The sequence below is a fragment of the Euphorbia lathyris genome, chromosome 5, assembly GCF_963576675.1.
Source record: "Euphorbia lathyris chromosome 5, ddEupLath1.1, whole genome shotgun sequence".
NCBI lineage: Eukaryota > Viridiplantae > Streptophyta > Magnoliopsida > Malpighiales > Euphorbiaceae > Euphorbia > Euphorbia lathyris.
This window is the reverse complement of record NC_088914.1, coordinates 59,004,908-59,024,195: the sequence shown is the minus strand read 5'-3', so window position 1 is coordinate 59,024,195 and position 19,288 is coordinate 59,004,908.

Here is a 19,288-nt window from a genome sequence, read left to right as displayed (position 1 = left end):
TCGTCGCTATGAATAAACTGAACATAGCCATCGTCGTAGCATCTAAAGACGGTGTACCAATGGACCCACAATCCGGTTGTACTTATTGTAAAATGTCGATCTCGATTGAAACCACCAAAATACACCGGTATTGTAGCATCCCTTGCATCTTCGTATGTTGTCCTCGTCATGGTTTGATTGCTTTGCACCTATTGATATTCAGAGGCATTCTCCGTGAATAAATAGAAAAAATGATTAAACAAAATTTATTATGAAAATCAAGTAAATGAAGCGAATAAGTAAAATTGTATAAAGTAAGAGCATGGAATAATAAGCTAAATTGAAAAGTTGAGTGTAAAAAAAAAAAAATGTACGTGGTGTAAAAAATGTTTTAAATTTTTTGGCTAAGCCTAAATAAAAACATAGGTCCCACTGGGCGTGCCAAAAATTGTTAGCGTTAGCTAATAAATTTTGGTAAAGTGGAAGTGGGCCGAAAAAAATAAATGTGATATGAAAAAAAGTTACGGAAGAAATAGGCACAAAAACGGGTTCTAAAATTTTTGGCAAAGCTTAAAAATAGGTCCCACTGGGCGTGCCAAAAATTGTTAGCGATATTTTGCGAATATGCTAATTTCAACCTTGTCACGTGTGGTTAGGGTGCAGGCGTGCCAGAGAAGATTACTTCTCAATTGAAATGGTTAAGTTTATGGAATGTGCGCGCCAAAACTTGAATTCTAAACGAAACGATTGGCGAGGGACGCAAGGATTGAAAAAGTCCCTCTTGGGTCTCTCGCGCCGTTATAGAAACTTTGCGAGATAAATTATTTTTAAAGCTAAGAGTATAAATTGAAGACGAGAAAATAAAGGAAATGAAAACGCGAAATTGATACGAGATTTTGGAAAAATTGGTGTTTTATTGATATGAATATGTTCAACAAGCATGAAATTGAAAATGAATTACAATTGAAATATGTCTATACTAAACATATAGATAATCAATTGAATTGGGAAGAGACAAATCAATACAAAGAATTGAAATGCAATTAAAATAAATTGGAATTCAACAACAAACTCGGAGCCACAATAGCTATCTCGGATTGATGTTGAATTTTGGTGTCGGCTTGAGGTTCTTGGAGAGATGTGGCCGGTCGGGCCCGTACGGTATATGATCTTGGCAATGGCAAAACGTTGGTAGGCAAATGGGACAGATTTAATCTTCAACTTTGGGAGGCTCGTTTGGGCGTTTAAGAACATGGAATTGGACGAGTAAATAGGCTAAATTTAATTTCAGAATGTCAGGAACAAACTTCTATAAGGGATCGAAGGCTAAAACGGATGATAAGTAGACGAAATTGGGAGTTGAAAATAACTGGACGAATCTGGAAAATTCTGGAAACAGAATGTCTAAAAGAATTAGGGCTGTAAAGATCGGCTTGTAACTACGATTTCTGGGCACGGAATTGGGCAAATATATACACTAGATTGAAATTCAGAACGTCAGTAACAACTTTGTTGAAGGGATTGAAAGCAAAAAATGAATTTAAATGGACGAAATCGGGCTTTAAAAGTAGTTGGACGAATCTGGAAAATTAATTTGAAAACAGAGTTTTAGCTAGGAATTGAGCAAATTAAAGGCTTGGAATGCTAAATTGAATTAGAAAAACTTGGAAAGAGGCTATTGGAACTTGAATTGGAGCTAAAGAGAGCTAAAAAAGGGATCGAAGCTAAGAAAAACGAAGAACGAAAAGAAGAACTTTGAAGAACTAAGAACTTAAAACTAGAAACTAGAGAGCATTGGAAGGGACCTTAGGAAGGGGTTTTGTTGTGTTGAGTTGAGTGTGATTTTTTATGAAGGGGAGGGGGTCTATTTATAGTATTTTGGAGTGACATTTTGGTAATTATTAAGTGGCATTTTGGTAATTATTAAGTGGCATTTTAGTAATTATTCACCAACTAACTCAACTACCTCCATGCCACATCACCCCACTACCTCAACTTCCACTAACTACCATCAACTTCCATTGACTGCTTCCAGCTGTTGCCGGAAGAGACGATACGCCCCGCGTATCCTTGGTTACGCCCTGCGTATTGGAGGTCCTGAAGCTTGTGCGTTTCGTTGATGGTATCTGCGCGTGGCGCCTCTGGTGTTACGTCCCGCATAGGAAAGTATGCGCTGCGTAAGAGAAGGACGCCCCGCGTGTTTGTGCTCCTGAACTTGGAACGCCTTGTTGATGCGCTTTACGCGTGACGTGTCTAGCTTTACGCCCCGCGTACTTGAGCCTCTGAAGTGGAACTTCTCCAGATGTGTGGTATACGGCCCGCGTATAGGAATACACGCCCCGCGTGTTTGATTGACGCCCTCATTGGCTGGAGGTGAGTTTACATATATATATTTATTTTATTTTTTTCTAGAAAAATGGAAACTATACCCTAAAATCAAATATAAGCTTTCTATATACATGAAAATAAAATTTATTTATTTTGGGCCAACAGTATCTAATACAGAAAGGTTAACGTCAGTTATCAACCTGACTTCTTAATTGCTCTGGGGAATATCATAGGTTCTTCTAGTAACAGCTCGCGATGGTATTCCGTTATATATATGTTGGAATTAATCGTGATGAATAATTTCAAAGGATATATACGGCTAGTGGCAATAAAGAACCTAATGGGTCGCATATGGGACTTGGAATCAGAGGACGAATATGTAAATTACTGAGACATAGTGCATGGGCCGAAATTTATATATTAAATAGGGATATTAATTTGATTTAATAATTATAATTAGATTATGGTTATAAATTAAATTAAAGGATTATCTGATAATATTAATTAGAAGTTTTTATGTGATTGAAACTCTAATTAATTATCCCTAATATTAATTAATTATTAATTTGATTAATAATAATTATCTAAATATAATTAGTTATTATTTAGATAATAGTAAAGTGTTTATTTAATTATCTAATTAGGAATCCTATTCCGAATAAGATTCCAATTATTTAATTACCTAACACAACTGGGATTAGGGTTTAGAGAAGTCTATAAATAGACTCCCTAACCCATGAATTTCGACACACACACAAGAAGGAGAAGAGGAACCGTTCCGTCTTTCGTCTCGGCTAATTTACTTTATTTCTTACTCCCTCTTCGATCTCGTATCGATTTCTGTTAGAAGCAATCATTGCGATTGCTATTTATTAAAGGTTGATCACTGATTAGTTTTGTTTTGTGTTGAATCAAACGTTCGTGGTTCACGAGTTGATAATAACAAGTTGTGGGTGTTGAAACACCTTTCCACATGATTTTGATTTGACAAAATTATTTAAGTAATTGATAAAAAATATTCTGAAACATTAAATTTAAATGCTTTGATTTATTTATACTAATGTGTTTGTTCAATGTTGAGTTTACTTATCTATAAAACATTAAGATATAAAGTCTAAAAGCCCATGAGTGGAAGTCAAGCCCAAGTCAACATAATCAAGACCTCACGACCCAAGAAGACGAAACGAAGTCATATCAAGCAAAACGACGACTCAGCATGAAGAAGGATCGAGAAGCCTTCTAGAAAAAGCTTCAAGAGGAAGCTGCTGAGTTAAGCGACAAGCAGTCAGGACAGCGGTAGACAAGAACCAACTTCCAGACAAAGTATTTCCACTTTTGGTAAAGTTCAGAAGGCGCAGGAAGCTGTCTGGAAGACTTTGCCAAAAATGACGAAACATTCTGTTTGCCAGACGAAAAGCTACCAAGCACTGCCGTGGACAGAAGATGCAAGAATCTCATTGGCCAACGACACTGAGCGCGTACTGAGTGACAACGACAGGAAGCCGTTTCCCTCCAACGGTTATTTCGAAATTCGAATATACCGGTGCCTCAAGTGTCACTATAAATAGGTCTCTCATTTGCTTCATTTGATGCAGATCTTCAATTAGCCGAAACGCTGTCCAAATTCATACACGAAGTTCTGTGAGAAAAGCAAAGCAAAAACCTTACACCAATTTCCATATTATTGTGTAAAAGTCTAGAGTGATTTCGAATCATCTAAAGTGTCTTAGCAATTGTTGTTTAGGAAAAACACTTTATCATTTCTAGAAGAATAGAAAGGAGAGGTTGAGTACTCGGTTATAGTACTCAGCAGTAGATATAGGAGTGAGTAGAGGTATAGAGGAAGGTACTCTTGTATACTCAGCTTCTATTGTAAAAGGTTTCATGCTCTACCTTTAAAGAGCTTAGTAGAGAATTCAAAAAGCTCGAACGAGTTCTGGGGACTGGACGTAGGCGGAGAGGCCGAACTAGGATATATCTGCTGAGTAACATATTTCTAACCCTTAAACTCCTTTACATATTGCTTGCTATAAAACTGACTAAGTAACGAACTCACGCTGAGTTGAGTGCACTAAGAAGCTGAGTTCAGGAATAGACTTTAAGTGCTATCTCCTGACTCAAGGAAAGAAAAAGACTTAGTCACAAGTTGACTAAGCTTGTGTCTTAGAATTACTTAGCGCCGCTGTGTAAACCTTTTTTTAAGAAAAGAAGTCAGCCTAAATGGATAAAATTTTAAATAGTTCCTATCCCCCCCCCCCCTTAGAACTAAACTTGTCACGTTATAAGGGACCAACAGTGGGCACTTCGTTTGCAACGGTAGATAGTTTTTCAATAAAGGTATTACTTTCTATCCCTCTTTATATGAAATAACAATTAACAGATCTTGGAAAAGGGAAATAGATAAAATAGATAAAATTTTATTATTCCGCTATGCCTAGGCTTGTTTATTTTCCTACATTGGTATCAGAGCCTATGTTAATCTGTTATTTCATATATGTAAATAAAAGAGTTTTTCAATCGGATTGAATAAATTTATTGTTAGGTTAATTAATTAATCGGTTAGTTCAATTAAGCTAACGATAATTAAGTTTTGATTACTTGTTAATTAAAACTGATTATGCATAGTTCCTGATTATTTCGGTTGATAATCGTTTAAACAAAGTCTAAAGGTTTTATAGTTAGATAATTAAAACGATTTGGTTTTATTAAATCTAAAAGATAAAACTGTTTTCTAATATTCTGAAAATTGTTTTGAAACTGTTTTAAAACAATTATATATATATATATATATATATATATATATATATATATTTAATTTAAAAAAAATTAAATCAGCAGCGTTTTCGGGGTCGCTACCGCGAGGCAGCCACCCCGCGCCGCTGCGTCTGGTTGCTGCCATGCGGCAGCAACCAGCTGCAGCGTGACGCTGCTGCCGCTGAGGCAGCAGCGCCACGCGCATGCTGCTGCCCTACGGCAACAGCTGTTACGTTTAGGGTCGGGCCGATTCAATCGGTCCGGCCCGATTGGTGGTACCGTTTTGAAAGAGTTTTAAAACAGACCCGTTTTAATATATATATATATATATGTTTCAGAATATAATAGTTTGTTTTGATTATCAAAACCAATTTATTTAAAAGTTTGTTTTACATAAATATTTGATATAAGTAATTCAAATCATTAAATGAATTGTACGAATTAATTAGGGTATGCATAATTAAAATTGGATATGAATTAATTTAAGTTGTTAATTTGATTAATTTAAATATTACATAAATAGTTTATGTAATCAACCAATTAAATTTAGTTTAATTGAGTCTATGCATGTTTGGCGTTATGGACATATTAGACCCTCTATAATCGTTATTTAGTCTTTTGGTATTTTAAATAGGACCTGCGTGTCCTGCCTTCTCTTACTCTCTATTGTATTTCTCTTCTCATCCAAATCTCTTCAAGAAAATTGAAGTTTCTTAGAAATTGAATATTGTTGTAATTAAAGGCGCCAAAGAGAAGACGGAGGACCCAAAGAGAAATATGTAATAGTTAGTATTTCCCTAGGGTGACCCTTTATTTCGTTTCTGGCTCAACGGAATAAACTTAGAGATATGTCCATAATTGTCAATGTTGAATGTATGAATGTTTGATATGTGCTAAAGCAAATCAAGACTAGGTTAGATTATGAGACTTAAATAAAATCCCTCACTAATCAAAAGTTAAGTAAATAAGAAAGTTATTAAAATCGGTTGCCCCTCCCTAATATTATAATTCAGCCGGCAGTACTGGGGGCCTTTGGGTTGTTAAGTAAACTCAATCTTGTGGTCTTATGGTAACACCTGAATTATCGAAAAATTGTTTTTCACGAATATAGGGTAATGCTTAAATTAGGATAGAATAATTGGATGAGTAAACTCATGTTGTTCTAACCTAATGGGCAATATGGTTGGGATTGATAGACGACACATATCAGTTACTAATGTGGTTAGTAACTCAACAACCTAGAAATCACATGTTTTGATGTGATCGATTACATGAATCTACCTAATGAATGAAACTAGCTTGTTGAGTAAACTCAAGGTGAAATTTCAGGAGTTAGGATTCTAGCTCACTAAAGGAATTGTGAATATCCTTCGAATTAATATAGAGGGTTATTAATTTGGTAAAATAGTGGGAGCAATTTAAAAACATAAAAGTCCAACGTATTTAAATTGTAAGTGAATTAAACAAATGAATAACATCCGTCACTTTTCTCACTCTCAGGTTAATTTTATCAAATCGTACTCTAAAAACAATCATGTCGAAAACCAATCTAAGAAATATCCTTACTGATAACAAGTTGAATGGTTCAAACTTCGCCGACTGGTTTCGTAACCTCAAAATTGTTTTGAAGTTCGAAAAGATAGGGTATGTACTGGATACATCGATACCCGTTCTTCCGACCGATGATGCACCCATTGAAGAGATTGATGCCTATCAGAAGCATAAATCCGATGATGGACACACCGGGTGCATCATACTTGCATCGATGACACCAGATCTGCAAAGGCAACATGAGGAGATGGATGCCTATTCTATTATCATGCACTTGAAAGAGCTGTTCGGGAAACAGACTCGTTGTGAACGTTTTGAGATATCAAAACTGTTGTTTCGCTGCAGGATGCAAGAGGGCACATCTGTTATGACACATTGTGTCAAGATGATTGGCTATATCACCAAACTTTCTAGTATTGGCTTCACGATGGATCATGAACTAAGTGTCGACTTACTTCTTACATCCCTCCCAGAAAGTTATTCACAGTTCACCATGAACTACCAAATGAATGACTTACATACCTCTCTTGAAGAGCTAGCCAATATGCTCAAGACTGTTGAGCCCAACCTGAAGAAAGATAAGGTGGTACCTGCTCTTATGATTGAGGGATTAAAGAAGAGGAAGGGGAATTTTCCCAATCCGAAATATCCCAAGAAGAACAAGGGAGGCAAGCCAGCCCAGGCCAAAGGAAAGCAAGTCAAGAAGCCCAAAGGGGAATGCCACTTCTGTGGTAAAGATGGGCATTGGAGGAGAAATTGCAATGAGTACCTAGCTTCTCTCAAGAAGGGAAAGGACGGTGCTTCAACTTTTGGTATGTTCTATATTGAAATTAACTGAATTTCGCAGTCTGAATCTTGGTTATTAGATACCGGGTGTGGATCTCATATTTGTATGAATATGCAGGAGCTAAATTAGACTAGGGAATTAAAGAAAGGAGACATAAACTTGCGAGTAGGAAATGGAGCAAGAGTTGTCGCCCTCGCAATTGCAGATTATGCTTTGAGTTTGCCCTCTGGGCTTGTAATATAATTAAGGAACTGTTTGTATGTTCCAGAGATGTCTCGTAACATTATTTCTATTAGCTATCTATTTGATGATGGCTTTCATGTTTCAATTAAGAACAATGGTTGTGAATTTTATAGAAATAACATTTTCTATTTTTCAGGAATATCATTAAATGGGATATATATTTTGAATGATAAAGTTTCTGCTTTCACAATTGATACCAAAAGACTTAGATTAGATAATTCAACTTACTTGTGGCATTGTCGTTTAGGCCATATAAACCAGAGACGCATGCTTAAGCTACATCAAGATGGGCTTATAGACTCAATTGATTTTGAATCAATGGGAACATGTGAGTCATGTTTAAAAGGAAAAATGACAAAGACACCCTTTAGAAATAAAGGTCAGCGTGTATTTAGGATTAATACATTCAGATGTATGTGGTCCTATGTCAGTCCAAGCAAGAGGAGGATTCAAATACTTCATTAGCTTCATAGATGATCATACCAGATATGGTTATATCTATTTGATGAAGCACAAGTCAGAAGATTTTGAGAAATTCAAATGCTTTAAGAATGAAGTTGAGAATCAAACAGGAAAGACTATCAAGATACTTCGATCTGATCGAGGTGGAGAATATCTTTCTGAAGAATTTATGAGTTATCTAAATGAATGTGGAATATGCTCACAATGGACATCTCCTTATACACCACAACAAAATGGTGTATCAGAAAGGAGAAATCGCACCTTACTAGATATGGTACGATCCATGATGAGCACGACTTCTCTTTCAAAATCATTCTGGGGTTATGCCTTAGAAACTGCCCTATTTACCTTAAACCGAGTTCCAACCAAATCCGCCAGTTCCACACCATTCGAACTGTTCGTTGGTAGAAAACCCATCTTCTCTTTCATGAGAATATGGGGATGTTCAGCATACGTCAAACATATTGTGTTAGATAAATTAGATCCCAAATCTGACAAGTGTTTCTTCATTGGATACCCAAAAGAAACTATGGGATATTACTTTTATCATCCAGATGACCAAAAGGTAATAGTATCCAAACACGCGGTGTTTCTAGAGAAAGAGTTTCTGGAAGAAACACAGAATGGAATCGTGATTGAACTTGAGGAAGTTCAAGAGGAATCACATGTTGAAAACGCGGAAGAAGTTGAACCCGAACCCGTTTCACTAGATGAAACACAAGTGTCATATCCAACTTGTAGGTCTCAAAGAATTCATGAACTCCCAGTTAGATATGGTTTTCTAGTGGGAGATGACGAACTGGTTCCCGTGTTAGACGATGAACCCGAAACCTACGAAGAAGCTCTTACTAGTCCAGAATCTAAAGCATGGCTTGAAGCCATGAATTCTGAAATGGACTCCATGTATACTAACCAAGTGTGGAATTTGGTTGATCCACCCGAAGGGATAAAACCCATTGGGTGCTGGTGGATCTTCAAGAAGAAGACAGACATGGATGGAAAGGTTAGTACCTACAAAGCTAGGTTAGTAGCGAAAGGATATCGTCAAAGGCAAGGTGTTGACTATCACGAGACTTTCTCTCCAGTAGCCATGTTCAAATCCATCAGAATATTGCTTGCAATTGCCACTCATTTTGATTATGAGATTTGGCAAATGGATGTGAAAACAACTTTCCTAAATGGAAACCTACTTGAGGATGTATACATGATGCAACCTGAAGGTTTCACATCGAAGAATGCAACCAAGGTTTGCAAACTTCAAAGGTCCATTTATGGACTCAAGCAAGCATCTAGAAGCTGGAACAAACATTTTGATGAAACCATGTCCTAAAACGGACAGTGACAAGAATCGCATGGCTGTAATTCCTTACTCCAACGCGATTGGTTCGATCATGTATGCTATGCTTTGCACTAGACATGATGTGGCGTTCGCATTGAGTATGACGAGCCGATATCAAGGGAATCCGGGATTTGATCACTGGATTGCTGTCAAGAACATTCTTAAGTATCTTAGAAGAAATAAAGACATGTTCCTCGTATATGGACAATGAGAATTGAAAATTGAAGGATATTCAGATTCTAGTCATCTGACTGATGAAAATGATTATAGATCCCAATCAGGATACCAATTTATCCTGAATGGATGTTCAGTTAGTTGGAAGAGTTCCAAGCAAGGAAGTGTTGCTTTCTTGTCAACTGAATCAGAGTACATCGCAGCTGCAGAAGCGGTAAAGGAGGCTGTTTGGATTAGGAAGTTCATAACAGAACTAGGAGTGGTACCTGACATTGTGAATCCCATTACTCTGTACTATGATAAAAATGGAGCCATTGCACAAGCAAAGGAACCACGGTCTCATAATGCATCCAAACATTATCGCAAGCGATATCATCTCATTAGGGAGATCATAACCAGGGGAGATGTGAGAATAGAAAAGGTTCCCACTGAGGACAACGTTGCAGATCCGTTGACCAAGCCATTACCACAAAGAGCTCACGATAGACATCTTAATTCTTCTGGTATTAGTTTCAGGAACAATTGGCTTTAGTCCAAGTGGGAGAATGTTGGAGTTTAGTGTCCTAAAGATAATTGTTTTAGGATATTAATATTAATGAATAAATTGTTTATTTGATCATTTGTTTAATCAGATATATAGCATTAAAATGTAACTATATATAAAGGCACAAATCTTTCGTAAAGAAAGTAACCCTAAGTTTATTTAAGTAGTTATAAAGTGTTTATACAAGCATGAAGTAAGACTGTACTTTATAATAGAACCAATAGACTTAAAGTAGACCCAAGTCAAGTAATATGTTATAGGGGTTGGCATATTACTGTTGAGACTTGCATGTAACAGTGGTTTCTGTCGAGACAGAAAGCTGATCTCACAAGCTTTAGATATTCAGATATCTAGACAGTTACATGGATCCGGTGAAGGAGTTCATTAGGATTGGGACCCGTCTTGAGATAACAGAATGGATTGATTTATCTAATGTGTCAACTGTTCATCTCATTGGTATTAGTAGGTATAACTAATCCTCAGACTCAAACATTCGTTAATTAGTGATTCTGGATTATGGAGTCTGGTACTTTGATTCTGTGCGAGCACGATCTAATAGGTGAGAGCCTAGGGTGTGTGAGAGCAGGGTTGGGTATCACACAAAGTAATTGTAGAATAGTTAATGTCAGATTGAGCATTCGTCACTCCCGATAAGTGGGAGATATATCCAAATGGCCGCTTGTGGTGAATTGACTAAAATCCTTGCAAGGTGATACAGTTAAGAGTAGAAATGAATATTTCACTTAACTTATCTTTTCAGAGTGAATTCAACCTGTACAAGTAAAACCAGACTCTTCGTTATATGTAACCTTGTGGTTATAAGGAATTGACCGATATGATATAGTTGATGAAGGATCGTATTATATTGTACCTAATACAGAAAGGTTAACGTCGGTTATCAACCTGACTTCTTAATTGCTCTGGGGAATATCATAGGTTCTTTTAGTAACAGCTCGCGACGGTATTCCATTATATATATATTGGAATTAATCGTGATGAATAATTTCAAAGGATATATACGGCTAGTGGCAATAAAGAACCTAATGGGTCGCATATGGGACTTGGAATCGGAGGACGAAAATGTAAATTAGTGAGACATAGTGCTTGGGCCGAAATTTATATATTAAATAGGGATATTAATTTGATTTAATAATTATAATTAGATTATGGTTATAAATTAAATTAAAGGATTATCTGATAATATTAATTAGAAGTTTTTATGTGATTGAAACTCTAATTAATTATCCCTAACATTAATTAATTATTAATTTGATTAATAATAATTATCTAGATATAATTAGTTATTATTTAGATAATAGTAAAGTGTTTATTTAATTATCTAATTAGGAATCCTATTCCGAATAAGATTCCAATTATTTAATTACCTAACACAACTGGGATTAGGGTTTAGAGAAGTCTATAAATAGACTCCCTAACCCATGAATTTCGACACACACACAAGAAGGAGAAGAGGAACCGTTCCGTCTTTCGTCTCGGCTAATTTACTTTATTTCTTACTCCCTCTTTGATCTCGTATCGATTTCTGTTAGAGGCAATCATTGCGATTGCTATTTATTAAAGGTTGATCACTGATTAGTTTTGTTTTGTGTTGAATCAAACGTTCGTGGTTCACAAGTTGATAATAACAAGTTATGGGCACTTCGCTTGCAACGGTAGATAGTTCTTCAATAAAGGTATTACTTTCTATCCCTCTTTATATGAAATAACAATTAACAGATCTTGGAAAACAGAAATAGATAAAATAGATAAAATTTTATTATTCCGCTATGCCTAGGCTTGTTATTTTCCTACACATATGCCCTTTCAATTGCCAATTTCTTTGCCTATGCCTGTGCACTACAGTCTTCCATCAGGAATACTTGCCTCGTTATCTTGCTTGACCACCTGATATGCAAGTTCTCCATCATTTTCACATCAAATGCCTCCATGAATTGAGCTCCAAACATTAACTCTTTATCCTTCTCTGATTTATACACCTTAATGTTCTCAGGTAGATGGGTTACAAAACTGCCAAACACGATATCCTCTTGTCCTTCTCCTTTGTATGTTGGATAAATGTTGGCCAAACCAAAAACCAATATTGCGGTGATAAAACTGGTAAAGGTTTAGTGGAAACCAACGTGTTCTTCAAAAAACAAAGGTGGTCTCGGAGTTTGGGATTTAAACAACCTCAATATTGTTATGCTTCACAAACTATGTTAGAGGATTTTTCAAGAAAATATTTTCATTCCTTCTCGGTTGCGAAAAAAGTTTATGAAAAATGACAGCCTGTCCAACTTGACAATTGGGTAGTCTTCCATCGAATGCTCGGTTTGTCTGAGTATTCAGTTTGGCCGAGATAATTCTTTTTGGTTTACTAGAGACAGTACGAAACTCCAATTTTGGACAGATAAATGGATTGAGCCATTTGTCACAGATTAGTTAGTTGTAGTCGTTGTCGAACATCAACATCGATCGCCTACGGTTTGTGACTTTCTTGTTAACGGATTATGGTATGAATAGCTACCAGTCCCTCCTATAATTGCAGCTCGAATCTGAAATGTCATACTGTTGGAATGTGATGTTGATAGTTGTTATTGGAAGCTCATCAGCAATAGTGTTTTTTCTATGCGAAGCATTTTGGAAGGTGAATCAACCCACCGTCCCTTATGGGTCAAGTTTATTTAAAAGGAGTTTTTGCCTCCATCACGCTCGTTGACTTATTGGAAGGTCATTCTTAGTAAATTAGCCACAGTATAGGTGCTTCAACGAATATGATATAACCTGGTTTCCCACTGCTTTTTCTACGAATGTGAGACAAAATCAGCACACCATATCTTTCTCAAATGCTCCTTCGCTAGAGCAAATGGTATGCTCTAGGAAACCTGTTTGGCATGATTGTCAATTGCTCCTCGTCGATCCTTTTTCTCATCTCAGATGTGACTCGCACTTCACTTAGTTCCCCGTTTTTTTGCCTCTACAATAGTGTTATCATAACAACTTTTTGGATCATTTGGGGGTTTTGAAACAATGGCATTTTTATGGGGTTCGGTGAGAAATTATGTGAAGGAGATCATGTTACTTTCGAAAAGGTAACATGTCAAACACGGTCCGAGATAAATTCATTTTAGATTGTTTTCTTATTCAAGGCTCCTAGTCCCCTTCTGCACACCATCTCAGTTTGGTGGATATTCCCCTCGATCTCATGGATTAAAGTAAAAACTGATGGGGCAATAACGAGTTCTCCTCTCAAAGCAAGCGCGTAAGGTATATTTTAAACATACATGGGGTTCCCCAAATCGACATTTGCATTTCCTCTAGGGGAAAAAGGCTTTCTTCATTCAGCTCAAGGCAGCAACCTACGCGATTATCAGAGTTGTAGAGTTCAGTTGGTTCCCGCTATGGCTGGAGTGTAATTCTTTTGTTCGTTGTTAATTTACTTCGTTTCGGCTCCACTCATGTGCCTTGGGAAGTCTTAGGGGATTGACTTTATTGCCCGCGTATCATGCAACAAAATGTTGTCCAAGTCTCGCATGTCTTCAAGGAAGGGAATATTTTGCTGATTCACCTGCCAAATTCGCGCTTACAATAAAGTCTGTTCAGTGGTGGATTTCTACCCAGATTTCTGCTCTACCTTTGTACATTAGGATATGTGTGGGACTGAGTAGTTTAGGATTAGCCGTTAGTACTTTGACCTTTTGTGATTATTGTTTTCGTATTCTCATTTGTCATTCTTTTTACTTAATTGTGCTTGTTGAACTTATTTTGTCTTTCTCATTTAATATATTTGGTTTCGGGAGCTTGTCCTTGCTCGGCGTAGCTAACCGGCTTTTAATAAAAAAAAATGAGCATAGCGAAAAAAAAAATTCAAAAAGACTTTTATATATAAACACATTTTGAATAGAAATCAAAATCTTAAATCATAATTCAAAAAGAAAAAAGTTTACGTACAATAGAAACCCCAAAACTTTTGAGTCTTGATTCCGCGTCTATTTGGGGATCTTATTACTCCGGAGAACAAAATCAGTGGTGGATAGGGAGAAGGGAATCATCCATAGATATGCTTTGAAAACCAAGGTTAACTGTGTTTCCAAAAAAATATAGTTAAGTTGAGGATGATAGATAAATTATGAAACATGGTAGCTGTAAATTGCAGCAAAATATTTGTAGGAAGCCAAAAAATTCCCATTAAATTAAATTTAGCCGCTGCCAATGCCAACACATGATTTTAACCGAGTTCTTATAATAAGTTACAAGTCGTTTCTTAACAAACCATATAAATTTCATGAATTACATGTTTAAATTATATGATCCAAATTTTAGTGGAAATGCATAATGTTTATTGGGTCCCCACCCCAGGCATTGGGTATAAATTTACGAGGGAGTCCCCATCAATTTGGTCCCGGTGTATATATAGCCATATGGTTAAGTAATTGAATTTGAAACATATATAGAACTTGGAATCAAACTGAAGAGCATAATATTTAGTAATTCAGCTAAAGATTATGATATACCATCTCTATCATGATTAGTTGCTGTTGAGCCATCTTAGTTTTACTTTAACAAGTGGACCACTCACCAAAAGCGACCTTCAAAAAAACTTCTTAATAAACATATACTCAATATATAAACTCAAAAATAATGATTTGGCTCTACGGTTTTGCTATTCGTCGCTCCTATTTTCCTTACCGTCGCCTCCTGTTTGATATTTTTGCCCTTTTCATTCAAAAAAGTGAAATTCTTTCAATCACGAAGAACAAAACGAAGAAAAATCATGCCTCCAAAATAAAGAAAAATAATTGAACATCTAAGTTTCGTATTTACCAATAATCTGAAATTTAACGAATTTAACTTGAAACGAATTTTTTTTTTCATTGAATTTGCACTAAACGGGTAGCTCATACGGTCCGGTCCATGGACCGATAGCATGAACTACCCTATTTCACCTAGGCAAAACGGGTAGGCTACCCTATTTTGCCTAGGCAAAACGGGTAGCCCACCCTATTTTGCCTAGGCAAAACGGATAGGCAAAATAGGGTAGCCTACCCGTTTTGCCTAGGTGAAAACGGGTAGGCTACCCGTTTTCCTTTAGGAAAAATAGATTTATTTATTTATTTAATTATAATAAATATTAATTATAGATAAATTACGCATTAACGCGTGCAATACATAATTTACGTATTTTTTATTTCCAATCAATAATTTATATATACGTTTTTTCTATCCAGTCAATACATAATTTACGTATAATTAAATTTACGTTCTAAAAGGTAAATAAATATAATTTACCAAATAAAAATTAATTGGACACTTCAATACGTATTTTTTATTTCCAATCAATACATAATTTATCTATAATTAATATTTATTATAATTAAAAAAATAAATAAATAAACCCATTTTTTCTAAAGGAAAACGGGTAGACTACCCTATTTTGCCTAGGTAAAATAGGGTAGTTCATGCTATCGGTCCATGGACCGGACCGTATGGGCTACCTGTTTAGTGCAAATTCAACGGAAAAAAAAAATTCCGTTTCGAGTTAAATTCATTAAATTTCAGATTATTGGTAAATACGAAACTTAGATGTTCAATTATTTTTCTTTGTTTTGGAGGCATGATTTTTCTTCGTTTTGTTCTTCGTGGTTGAGAGAATTTCACTTTTTTGAATGAAAAATGAAAAGGGCAAAAATGTCAAACAGGAGGCGACGGTAAGGAAAATAGGGGCGACGAATAGCAATCCATGGCAATATGTGCGGATTTTGTAAATATATGTCGTTGATTCCAAGTCGGATTAGGTTAGATTGAGTACTATAAATACTCTATTATGTAAACTTAATTAGTAATCTGATTTCTGTCTCCTTGAACCATGTAAAATCTGTGTTTCAATTCCCGTTTATTTATCTTTGGCTAAATTCCGCACAACAATATGGTATTATTCGATTTTTATGGGATTATCCGAATCCTATATAAAAAGATTTGGTATGAGAATGAAACTTTGAAAAACTAACGGTGGCGATAATGGGATGAGAACGGGAATACTCCAAAAACATCCACTACATGTTAACCACTATATATGTATTATTTGTATATTTTACTACCCACTACCTGTTAATAAAGACATACTAAAATTGAAATAAAATTTTGACAGATTCCAAAACTAAATATTTGATGATCTGTATCTGTTGATTTCTATATTTTGTTATTTAGAAACCTAAGGATGGCGTCTAATGTGCCGTCTTCTTTGGATTACCTAGATAATTATTTTGGGATTGGGGTTCTTTTCAATCTCAAAGCCCATTTTTCTGGCCGGATTGCGTGTTCTTCGTCGATTCCTGAGATTTCGGTGGGTAAGACTTTTGTTGCTCCTCCTGCTGGTCGGAATTTTTCTTATGCGCAGGTTGTTTCGGCCAAGGCTGATACGGTTCCGAGTTCTACGGCTATGGTTACTGAAATTGGAGGGTTGAAATCAATTAGAATTTCTCAAGAGGCATATTATAAAAGGACCGAACTTTGTTCATATTCTCTAATTGGGCATTTGATTCTCAGTAAAGGGGACTCCCCTTGGAAAGTTGCAGCTCTTAAGGATGCTTTGTAAAAAATTTGGGGGTTTCAGGATAATTTGAGACTTATATCTATTGGATGGGGTTCTTTCATGTGGTGCTTAACTCTCAGGAGGCTAGAAATTATGTTTTCTCAAAGGGAATTGTGAATGTTAAGCCAGGTACGTTTCGTTTACAATCATGGGTTCCTGATTTTGATCCGTATGCTGAGAAGTCTACTAATGCACAAGTTTAAGTTAGACTATATTCACTTCTGTGGGAATATTGGGATCCACAAATTCCGTCAAACATTGCAACTGGTGTTGGAGGTCTGATTAGGCTTGATAAGGCTACTATTGAAGGTGATTATGGGCATTATGCTTGGATGCTGGTTGATGTTGATTTGAGTTCTGATCTTCCAATTAAACTTGGAATTGAAAGAGCAGGGAAACAGATATGGATTGATCTTGTTTATAAAAGATTGCCAAGCTTTTGTAAGGTGTGTTCTAATATTGGTCACATGGCTTATGATTGTAGGAAAAATAAGAGACCGACTGAAGGGAAAAAGATTGAGAAACCTTTAGAAGTGGTTGTTAATGCTAAAAAAAATCTTAATTTGGTTAAGGTGCATAAGGAATCATAGGTTGTGCAGGTTCAGCAGGTTAATGTGAGGTTGCTTAATGATCTTGGGGTTCATGATAGGCCTCTAGGTTTTATTGAGGATCGGCATAAGAGTGACTTAGCTGTGCCTTTGTCTGGCAGCCCACTTGGGTATCAGGAGGATGGTTCTGATGTTTCTCGTCCTCCTTCTCCGGGGATGGAAAATATTTTTAGGGCTTTGGAGAAGGGTAATTGTTCAGCTTCTGATCCTGTATCTCAAGGTTCGAAATCTTAGGCAGATTTGGTTGAGGAGGATGATATTGGTTGGACTACTGTGAATAGTAAAAAAGTGAAACAACGCGAAAGGATTATGACTACTACTGAGAACATTTCATCTCGTGCGAAACGGGCCAGTAAGCCTCCGGTTCGTTTAAAATGAGTGTTTTATATTAGAATTGCAGGGGTATTCTCAATAGAGATACCCATAATTATTTGTTTCGTTTGTGTTCGGTTCATAAACCTGATTTGTTATGCCTTACTGAGCCAATGGGGAGTTTTGATTCAGTTAGGTTGTCTTTTAGAGAAGTTTGGGGTTTTCTTTGATTGCTGTTAATGATAGGTCTTTACCGAGTCTTTGGGATTTTTCTTCTGTTTCTGTGTGTTTCCGTCATGAGCAGTTTGTTCTGTTGCATTTAAGATCAATTAATACTTATGTTTGTGTGGTGTATGGTAGTGTTTGGGCTAATAGAAGAACTTCTATGTTTGATAGTATTCTGGATGAGAAACGTAGGGTGGGTGGGCATTGGATTATTATGGGGGATTTTAATGTCGTTTTAGGTGCTCATGAGAAGCTTGGTAGAGTTCTTACTGCTAGGCCTTGCAATGATTTTCGTAATTTTATTGATAATGGGTTGTTTATGGATTGTCCCTCTTACGGTAATTTTTTTTACTTGGTCTAAGGGTAGGTTGGTTCTGCTTGAGTGCAGTCTCACTTGGATAGGGTTTTAGTTTTGTCTAATTTTTTGGATTTCTGGAATACTGTTAGTTGCACGGCTTTGTTGCGGCATCATTTTGATAATTTTCCTTTGGTTTTTACTTTTTCTAATGGGCCGCGGAAGTTTTCTCGCTTTTGTTTTCAAGCTATGTGGGTTCTTCATCAGAGTCTTAGGGATGAGGTTATGGAGTATTGGAATGGTTCTCATCGTAGATTACCTCCTATGCAAAGTTTGTGTGACAAGCTTAGACATCTTCGCCCGATCCTTAGAAATTGGAATAAGAATGTTTTTGGTAATGTTGACATTGCAATTTTTGAGTCTGAGGAGAGTTTGGCTAATGTGCAGCATGATATCTTGGTGTTTAGTTTTTCTAATTCTCTTTATCTTGAGGAGATTGCGGCTCATTCTAATCTGGATGCGGCTCTTCGTAGGAAAGAAGTTTTTTTATGGGAAAAGAGCAGGGTGAAATGGTTCAAAGATGGTGATAGGAATTCAGCGTTCTTTCATAAAATGGCTTCAAATCGTGCTACTATGTCTGGAATTTCGGCTCTTAGGATTTTTATTGAGGATCAATTGGTTACTAATACTATGCTGATTAACTCTCATATTGAGGATTTTTATTCAACTTTGTTTAAAATTGATTTGGGCAGCTTCGGTAATTTTGATTTGGTTTATGAGGTGGTGCCGAGATTGGTTACTGATGCTGAGAATGATTTGCTTATTCATTGTCCGGATTTCTCTGAAGTGAGAAAGGTTGTTTTTGAGATGGAAGGTTCTAGCTCTCCTGGTCCTGATGGGTTCACATGGATCTTTTTTCAACATTTTTGGGACGTTATTGGTAAGGATGTTTATGAGGTTGTGAGGAGCTTTTTTCCGAATGGGATGGTTCTTTCTGGTTTATGCTCTAGTGTCATGGCTTTAATTCCAAAAGTTGATGGTGCCATTGCACTTGATCAGTATAGACCGATTGCTATGAGGAATTTTTGTTATAAA